A 9,733-nucleotide genomic window follows, 5' to 3' on the forward strand; every position below is an offset into this window, starting at 1 on the left:
TAAACACGGTCTGAAGCCCTGTAAATACAGGCTACAAATGCAGCTGCTTCCCAGGACGATGCATGAGTCAATCCCAGCCGAACGTAGGTGGCTGAGGAATGATCAGGCTTCTCCAAGGGCTTGTCCTAGAGTTTACATCAGCTATTTCCACCCTTCTTTTTAGTGGCTGTGCCTTTTGTTACTGGCAGAGTAACTGCTCCAACCAGCAAAACAAAAAAAAAACATATATAGATGTCATGGTTTAACCTCAGTCGGCAACTGAGCACCACGCAGCCGCTCGCTCACTCCCCCCACACCCCAGTGGGATGGGGGAGAGAATTGGAAGAGCACAAGTGAGAAAAACTCATGGGTTGAGATAAAAACAGTTTAATAATGGAAATAAAATAACAATAACAATAATAATAATAATACACAAAGCAAGTGATGCACAGTGCAATTGCTCACCACCCGCCGACCGATGCCCAGCCAGTCCCCGAGCAGTGGCCCCCCCCGGCCAGCTTTCCCCCAGTTTATGTACTGGGCATGACATCCCATGGTATGGAATGTCCCTTTGGCCAGTTGGGGTCAGCTCTCCTGGCTGTGCCCCCTCCCGGCTTCTTGTGCACCCCCAGCCTTCTCAGTGGGTAGAGCATGGGAAGCTGGAAAGCCCTTGACTAGTGTAAGCACTGCTCAGCAACAACTAAAACATCGGTGTGTTATCAACATTGTTCTCACCCTAAATCCAAAACACAGCACTGTACCAGCTACTAGGAAGGAAATTAACTCTATCCCTGCCGAAACCAGGACAATAGAATATAACCTTTGAAACTCTTTACCCTGTGACTGGGGAAAGTCCATCTGCTGTTGTGAGCCATCTTTACAGGTAATACAGCTCAAAGTCTTGGAGGCTGTCCCTTAAATGGCAGGCATACTGGCTTTCCTCTGTAAACATTTTGTATAGGTAAATAACTTATGAAATAGAAATATGGGTAATTCTGATGTAGAGGACAACAGGAAGAGGAGCTGGGCTGAGGAAACGGCGGAACGTGTGTGTGCCATAGGACCTCTGTGTTCATGCATGGAAGATACGTATGAAAGTGTCCTGAAAATGGTACCATCACTTTGGATTTAAAGACCATGTTTAAACGGGTGATGGACGCACCTGGTTGCGGCTGCGTGGGACATACTGTTAAGAAAAGAGATGTTAGGAAAGGGGTTGCCATTTGATGCCACTTGTCAAAACCATTATCCCAATATCACTGACTGGGGGCTTTACAAGAGTTTGTTCTTTTATTTTTCCAGTACTATTCTGCCTGATGGTTGTTGCTTATTAATATTGTTCAAGGAATTTTGCATCATTCGAAGGGCATGTTTTGCATTAGAGGGGGAATGTCCAGCTGACTGTTGCCAGGATACCATTAAGCAATGCCTTCACATCTACTAAAGAAAATAATCTGAAATACATACCAAATACAAAGTGTTTGGAGGACCAGAACAATCTGACTTATTACTTGTTATTTACATTCTCTTTTCCAGAGAGTGAAAGTGCCGGAAATAAAGGAGAGGAGCTACTTTGCACAATTTCCGTGATTTTACAGATTACATTTCAAATTTGTAGAAATCTGCCATGGGAAGGGGGCGCTGGCGAAGCTGGGGCCTCGTCCGCTCAGACGGTGTCGCAGGGAGCGGCCAAAGCTGGAACCAGTTCCCAAAGCGTTCATGGTCTCGTGGTTCACCAGGACTTTGGTTCAAGACATCAGACTCTAATCAATGAGTTTTGGGAGACGCGCACGCGGCCGCATGGGCCGTCTCGAATAGCGTTTGTCGGTAAGGAGCTGGTCCGTCTGCCCCGTCATGTCGACAGTCCCACGTGCTGGAGAGGATGCAGGTATGAAACTGGGCTTTTCCTCCATCAAATAAAACACTTTAAATCAAGTTCTGTGCATATGCTAAAAAAAAAAAAAAGACAACGACTTGATTACTGGAGATGAACAGTGCACCTACTCAGAGACCAACATTAAGCGGTCTTCGAGGTGGTGGGGAGAGTATCTGTACCATTACCCCTGTTCTGTCTCCTTGCATTTTGGATTGGGCTCCCACATGAACACTGTAGATACAGCAGCTGTTGGACCGTTTCCATCGCACATCAGCAGACATTGCCCAGCAAGAAAAAAGTTGTATTTGGTTTTTTAATGTGCAAGATAACAGGACATAAAGACTTGGGGTGGCTTACGGCTGTAATATGTAATTTTTATTTTAAGTCTGTTGATTTATTTGTTCAGTTTTATGTTTGTATCTCAACAGCGTGTTCCCTGTACTTCATACAGCTGTTTTTCAAAGTATGAGTTTTCCGTCGTGCTAGTGCTGAACTTCATGGCTCCATACAGTAGAATTTAGATATTTGTGACAAGTAAGGGGTATTTTCAAGCGGCCATCCAGCATTACAGTATTTGTTATGAAATAAGGACAGACTTTTAGATTCTGATGTTACTTTTTACTCACTTAGCACTCATGTAATCTTAATTACACTGCTTAAATTAATTCTCACTTAAATGAGAAAAAAATAGGACAGTGTTGGCCCCATTTGATTTTTATCCAGAATGATAGAATGGTTTATTCAGTCAGCAAGGAGTCTCAGAATAATACAGATTTATCTTCTTTTGCAAGAGTATGATAAATTTGATTAATCTGGTCTTGTGGTCATGAAGATTAGTCCATCTGATGTGGCACAGAGCTGTTTGATGATTGTACTAGGAGGGGTTGTTTTGAGGCCAAGACCTCTCTCTGCAGATGCTGTGCAGGCAATGGTGACTTCTGCTGTTAAATGTCAGGCTCTTCTCTAGTTCTGCTTCCCACGCTGGACATGGCTCCAGCCTTACCCTGCCTGCTCACGTGGAGATGTTGCAAGCTTCAAGAGCTTGAAAGGGAAAGTTCAGATTTGGCCCTGAGCTTGGACAATGCCAGTGGTAGATCCAAGACTGAAACCACCAAGAGATCAGGTCTCCCCTTCCTGCGTGAGCGCTTCTGGCTTATTTCACGTTAGAGCATGTTTGTGTTTTCTGCTGGATGGCAACAAGATCCTGGAGTCCACCGTTAGCTTGACTAAGAGTTGGGTCAGGAGTCCCCTACGTGGCCGTCTGCTCCCGCTTGCAGGAAGGGAGCCCGGCGCAGCCATCCGCAGCAGTGAGGGGAGGTGAAGTGGCAGAGACCTCGGTGACACCCTTTGCAAACGGGGCGGTATGGCATTTGGAGCCTGTGCAAAAATTTCGCTGGGGGGCAAAACCATCATTAAGATGGTATTCCGTAAGTGTCCGAAATGGTGGATATCCCAAAGTGTCTGAGACGGTCTGGTTGCGCTGTACCCCGGGTGCCTGGAGACACCTTGGAAGGTGTGCTGCTTCACCAGGGACTTCTCCAATACTTTACCCATCTTTTCACCTGCTAAGCAAAGCCTTCAACACGGCAACGAGCAAGAGGGACAAAGCACAGCTCGGGTCTCTTACACAGCACAAGGCTTTGTGTCATCTGAGTTATAGGACATCAGATTACTGCAAGAGGTATCTCCTTGCGAAGGAGATGTGCCCAAACCTATCTGACACCTGAGGCCGCCTGAAATCAAACCGCGGTGCTGCCTGTTGAATATGCTACTTTGGACCCGCTGGAACTGAGCAGACATCCAAGAAGGACTTGGAGGCTAAATTTTGGTTTTGGCTTGGTTGAAAGGTACTTGGGTCTTTTGAACTTTCCTGGTGTGTCAAAAAACACAAAAATGTAGAAAATTTCACATAGGGGTCTTGTGTCCCATCCCCTTCCCTCGTCTCACCTTGATTTCTGGTACTTGCTGTTTGGTTTGGCTAAAATCAGAAATGAAAGGATAGTATTTCTAATTTCTCATTCTGACCCAGACCAGGAAATGTGGAGAAGCATTTCTAATCTTTCTAAGCCGAATCTCTTTTTTTCAAGCCTGTAAGCAGGTAAAGGGAAATTTGCTTTTTGATCTAAGACGTAGATATCCAAAACACTTCACTCACCTTGGGTAAAAAAATATTATAAGATGCTCCAGCCTTTAAATATTCTGGTTCCTGGAAGCAAAGAACTTTGTACTTTTATTTCAATTTAAGTTCATTCTTGGGTAATCAATCTTTGCTTTTCTAATCGGATATAGTGTGTGTGATGTGGGACTTTCCAAAACCGACATCTGATTTGGTTGCTGTGTTCTCTGTCGCGCTGGCCCTGATGGAGGGGCTAATATTTCCCCATAATCTTTCCAGGGTTCATCTTCCTATGCAGTGTACTTCATAACCTTCTTCATTAACAAAGAGAAAATTATTAGTTTGTGGGGTTTTTTGGAACAGAGAAAACTTCCTGTGAAGTTTTTCATCTTACATTTGATTTAAAAATGTAAGGGATTAGAGGGGGTTGAAAGCAAACAAAAATACTTGTATAAGTTGTCTGCTTTCCACAGAAATTGTCTATTTTTTTGTAATTTACGGAAAATTGCTTTGCTCTCTTCTTTCTCCTCTGCACTGCTTCCTCCCTCGTCTCATCTGAACAACTTTTTCTCCACTTTGCAGACAAAGTTTTCCTGTTTTCTGCTGAAGAAAGCCATGTATCATTTGGTGGTTTTTTTCCTTTGGAGGCAAAGTGGAAATTTCTCTCGCATCTGCTATTTTTCCTCCGCAAGCATCCTCATTTTCCTGAGCCCTTTTACAGTGCCTCCTTGTTAGGGGACAGAATCGTTCCAGTGATAACTTAGATCTGTTTGTTTGGGGAGAAAATGTGAATTATTGCTCACGAGGCACCGCTTCTTTTGCGTTTTCCCACGGCAGATCTGCATTCCCAGGCACGGTGGGTTTCCCCCGTGGACCTTTATCGTCTCCTGGCTGCATGGACCGTTACTGGCTTGGGGATGAAGTGTGAAGGGCAGAAACTCGCTGTGCACAGCCCGAGTGTCGGGAGATGCTGCGTCTGCTCCGCTCCTGCCCCAGCCCGACATCCTGTGCGACCTGCAAGCAAATCACCCGGTCTCTTTGCATCGCCGTACCTAGCCATCCTCGTTCGGGGTAATTAGAGCTTCCTCGCTCGTAGGGTGCTGGTAGGGGAACTTCAAGCTGCGGTGGTGGATTCACACGTCGAAGTGGAGCCCCGCGTGCTGTGCTGTGCTCCACGAGAGGAAGCAGCTTGTGGGAAAGGTATGAACCAGAAAAACAAATGGTGCCTCCAAAAAGCTGCCGCAGGCTCTGAGCAAGCTGAGGAGGGGAGTTCCTGAGATGGAACTGCACGAAACCGCAGGAGCCGCTGTGCAGACGGGCGCCAGGGTGCGTTGCTGCTGGGAGATGCAGCTCCTTGCGGGGGGGACTCGGGGATTGGGGGGCACCGTCTCTGTGCCTTCATCCCTGACACCCTGGCCCTCACTTCTATTTAAAAGCATGTCTGGGTGCTGCACCCTGTTAAGTAGCGTATCTGGGAAATAATCGGCCAGAGGCTGGAGCTTATCCCCATGCCAGAGCCGTCTCTCAGATCTTCAGCGGCGCAGAACTCCCCGGCTTGGTTCATGTTTCTCATGATACGTAACTTGCTTGAGTTTTATTGCTTAGGTAGGCATAAACTCTAGAGCTTCAGATACCTCCCCGCTCTACTTCTAGCCAGCAGCAAGCCCTGCATTAGTCACTTCGTGATGCTCCAAGCCGTTGCACGGGAGGAGGCGGTGGAAAGCCTGCCAGTCCCAGTGCGGTCGGACACCTCCGGCTGGTTCTTATTACAAGCTGGACAGTGTGCGAGGTGTGTCCTGTCCAGGCGTTTAAACATTGTCTCGGGTCACGGGGAAGGCAGATCTTAGACAGTTAAAGCACCTGAAGACAGTGCAGGAGGTGAGGAATATGGGAAATGCTTTTTCGTGGTGAGATGGGTAGGCTGGAATGGATAAACTTTTGGGAAGCAGAGACTGTGCCAAGGACTCCCGCAGCTGTTAGTGGAGGGCTACAAAAATTTTAGGCTCCCTGATCTAAGTTTTCATCTTCCAGCTGCAAGAAGAGCATTTTTGTCTTGGAAATGACTTCAGGGTAGAAGCATTAGAAAAATGCAGTTCTCCATCTTCACATCTTGCCGTGCTGAATGAAGCCTTTGCGGGGCAGACCCTGCTGTCCACCTGACATGGGATGGTTTCTAGCGTGAGGAAGACGACGGCGCTTTCCCGCTGTAAGGGAATATAGCCAGAATGAGGTGGTGAGTGGGAGGTGGTTGGCAGGCTGTAGCCAGACCTGCCAGCGGCTGCTTCAGTGACGGTGGTTGGAGAAGAGCTTTATAAAATATACCAAAGGTAACATGCTGTCGGCTGTCTTGATGCCAGTGTTGTAAAAGCGTATATATATATATGTATATACACACACAACACTTGCAGGGAGAATGGATATCAGCACGTGAAGAAATGAATACACTTTGGCAAAGAAGGAATACTTTTTATCAGCCGAACTAGAAATAGAGTAATATTCAGTATGTTAACAGTGTCCCTTTCCTTACAGCGCTTGATACATGCTTTATACCCAGAAGAGGCGTGGGATGAAGCCAGGGCTGGGAAACTTTCCCCGTGGCAGTGGGCATGCGGAGGAGGTTTCTGGAGGAGCAGCAGTTGATGGTCCGCACACCCAGCAGCTCCGGTGCTCCCGACCAGCGGCTGGGCGACGGCCAAGGGAAGGCTCTGGCCATCCGGCGGCTGTTGGGTGTCTAACGTGACAAGGGAACACCACAGGGAAATGTGGAAGACAGACGGTCGAGTTAGTCCTGAATCTGCATTCAGGTTCGCAGCCATGTGTTTTGCAACCGGTAAAGATGAAGATCTTAATTTTGGCATTTCCTGTGCATTCTGCAGCCAGGACACAGCCCGTGTCTGCTCTGTGTAAGAGCCTTGGGAACGCTGGCGTGCCGGGTGTGTATTTTTAGGTCACTTCCAGAGAAGTGGATTCGCTTCGATGGAACCAGCCCACCGCCTCGGCACTCAGCCGCGTTGTGGTGAGGATGAAGGACAGTTTCCACCTCACATCGTCTCGCTGTCGCAGGTTTTGACTTTGCTCACACGTCTGCTACTGCTTGATCTACCTTCACTGACGCTCAGACTCTGACCCTGCCAAGATCGTTATCACACCATCTCTGGATTTCAGTGGCCAAACGCTCAAAAGCCGGGGCCCCCAGCAAGGGCTTCCTCTGCCTAACACAAAATAAAGACCAACCTCTGCTGAACTGACTCATCCCCCTGTAATCCCTCTCTTCAGGAGGTCTCTCTGCCTTCCTGGAACCGCCTGGTTCATTAGGAATCGGGCCCTTGAATGTGTTAGAAATGTAGACCTCCTATTCCCACAGGCGTGGCAGAATGGATGTGCATGTTGTGTCTTAATAATCTGGTCTTCTGGGGTTGTCAGACTGTTTGAAGGAGGTTTGAAATGGGGACCAGTTTTATCCCACACCAGGCATTGGGTCCTCACTTAACTAACTGTGCAACTCCATATAGATTTCTCAGCCTAAAATATAGTACTATACAGTGATCGGATATTATTTAGAAAGTATTCGGTAAGTAACATCTGCTGCCCTGAAAATTAAATTAAGGGTGTTAAATAGGAGTTTAAAGAAGACAGGTTTGGGGAAAAAAAAATCTTTGAAGGTACCTATTTTAGCTCAGATTTCAAATTTAAATTTCCTCAAAGATGTTGGCAGGATTCATTTCTCCTTTGTACATGTAACATATTTGTTCATATATGCCATTATACAGCTCCTTTCAAGCTGAATATTATACTGGAATACAGCAAAAGCCAAATTTAAGATATGAAACTGGAGGAGACCATATTTCATACTGCATAAAATGCACCTCTGGAATTTTCAGTTCTTCTTTTCTGCAGTATTACAAATGCCTTTATAAAGTATCATGGCTGATGAGCTTAAAAAAAAAAAAAAACACCTGTGGCTTTGGATATATTCACTTCAAGTTTGTGGTTAATATTTCCCAGCCTGCTTAGAGGTGAGTGTAAGTTCAGTCATCGCACCAGTCTCTGCTGGTGTTTCTAAATGACTCTGATAAAAGATTGTGAAAAATGGACCTGTGGTAAGTTGCATCATCCTTGTTATGCATTTTAAGATGGGGACACAACCCAAGCTGAGTGTCCGGGTCACGCTCAGCCTTCCCTCGCACTCATTCTCCATCCCTGCAACACCGGTGCAGTTCAGCCGGCGCAGCCCACGGTGGGTGCAAACCCACTGCGCTCTGCTGTGAGTTAATTGCATAGCCGTGCATCGCTAGCCATGCCTCTTTCCTCCTTTGCGCTAGAAATTTTGCATTAGCTAATGGTCATGAAGACGGCCAGATTTCTCTTTGATGGAAGATAAAAAGCTGCTCTGGGTGGAAGGGCCCAGCCACTGTGTGCAGGACCCCCATCAGCTACAAGTGTTCAAGTGGTGCGAGACCGCTCTGAACCGAGAAGTCCTGGAACAGCACATCACTTTCTCACTGCCTGTGTCCTGAACTGTGCGACCGCTCTTTAAACCCCTTTCTTTCCAAAATACAAAGAGCTTTTTCCTTCTCAATCTTTGAGAGGTTTTACTTTAACCTCATTAAACTTCATTGCCAAAATCCAAAGCAGATTGAGATGAAGCAGCTGATATGTGAGAATACGAGGTACAAATTGGTGCTGAAGAAACGCTTGCTATAAAACAGCCTCCCCATACGCATCTTTAAACAACGTACATCACCGTGAGGTACAATAGGAAGAAGTGCCTGGTTCGGCAGAGTTACATTAGAAATTAAACCAAGCCCAGCCTCTCTGCGTACAGCCAGGGCTGTTGGCTGCTGGCTCGTTGCATGTGCTTGGTTTTTGTGGTGCTGGGATATATTTATGTGTTTCATCTGTATGTCAATGTAAGAAAGCAGAGACATAAACCCTCCCGTGTACTTGGCTATTCTAAAATAAACCCACACAGCCACATGTTCTGAGGGAGGTCACACAGATGCTACAACCGTAACAAGTGCGAGTGTCCCTGCTCGCGGTCTGCTGCCCTGGCCCGTGCTGTCCCCGCAGGTGCGAGTCCGGGGTTACGTTATTCCGGGGGTGCCCTGTGATCCCCACGTGCAAACCTGATACGCATCCATATCCCAGAGCAGCTCCTGGTGCTTTGGGTGTACGTTAGGTACTTCAGCCATGCTGCTGGGATAGGAGCTCGGGGCTAATTCGCACCGGCACTTCTGTAACTCTTCCTGGCATCCATCTGCATTTAGGCACCAAACTGCAACGTGTCCCCTGGACCTGCAATGCTCTTTACTCTGCATCTTGCTTCTGTCGTCATGGCGGTCATTTGCTGCACCAAATTAGTCCTTAAAACCTAGCACAAGTAACAGATCCTTTTGTTTTTAGTGTTTTCTCTCCTGGGTAGAAAACAAAGTTTGGCAGCAGTGAGCCAGACTTTGCAACTGAGAGGTTGCTTTTCCTATTGCAGTTTTTGCCCGAGAGGGAAAATGGTATCTTAAATAAGAAGTGCCCCATGACTCAGTCCCCACACGATGGTGTGTTTCCGCTGGCACCCTGACACCTTTGGAAATCCAGAGCCTGGCTCGGACCCCTCGCTTTGCCGCTCATCATAAAGCAGGAGTGATTGTGCGTGAAAGGAGGTGCCTGGATGTGAAACCAGCTGAGAAATATCCTGGCCACTTCTCTTTTCCCATCAGTAGATGTTGCTTCAGTTCCCATTTCCTAATACTGCTGCTTTCATCGGC

General features: G+C 47.0%; 1 long non-coding RNA gene across 1 annotated transcript; it reads left to right on the top strand.

The window, feature by feature from the left end:
* The first annotated feature begins 1,540 nt into the window (after positions 1 to 1,540).
* LOC103915800 lies at positions 1,541 to 8,132 on the top strand. Its single transcript, XR_663556.1, has 3 exons — positions 1,541 to 3,702; positions 4,809 to 5,171; positions 6,501 to 8,132. It is a non-coding gene; the product is annotated as an uncharacterized LOC103915800 (long non-coding RNA).
* Positions 8,133 to 9,733: the final 1,601 nt, after the last annotated feature.

The sequence above is a fragment of the Pygoscelis adeliae genome, unplaced genomic scaffold (assembly GCF_000699105.1).
Source record: "Pygoscelis adeliae isolate BGI_AS28 unplaced genomic scaffold, ASM69910v1 Scaffold34, whole genome shotgun sequence".
NCBI classification, from domain to species: Eukaryota; Metazoa; Chordata; class Aves; order Sphenisciformes; family Spheniscidae; genus Pygoscelis; species Pygoscelis adeliae.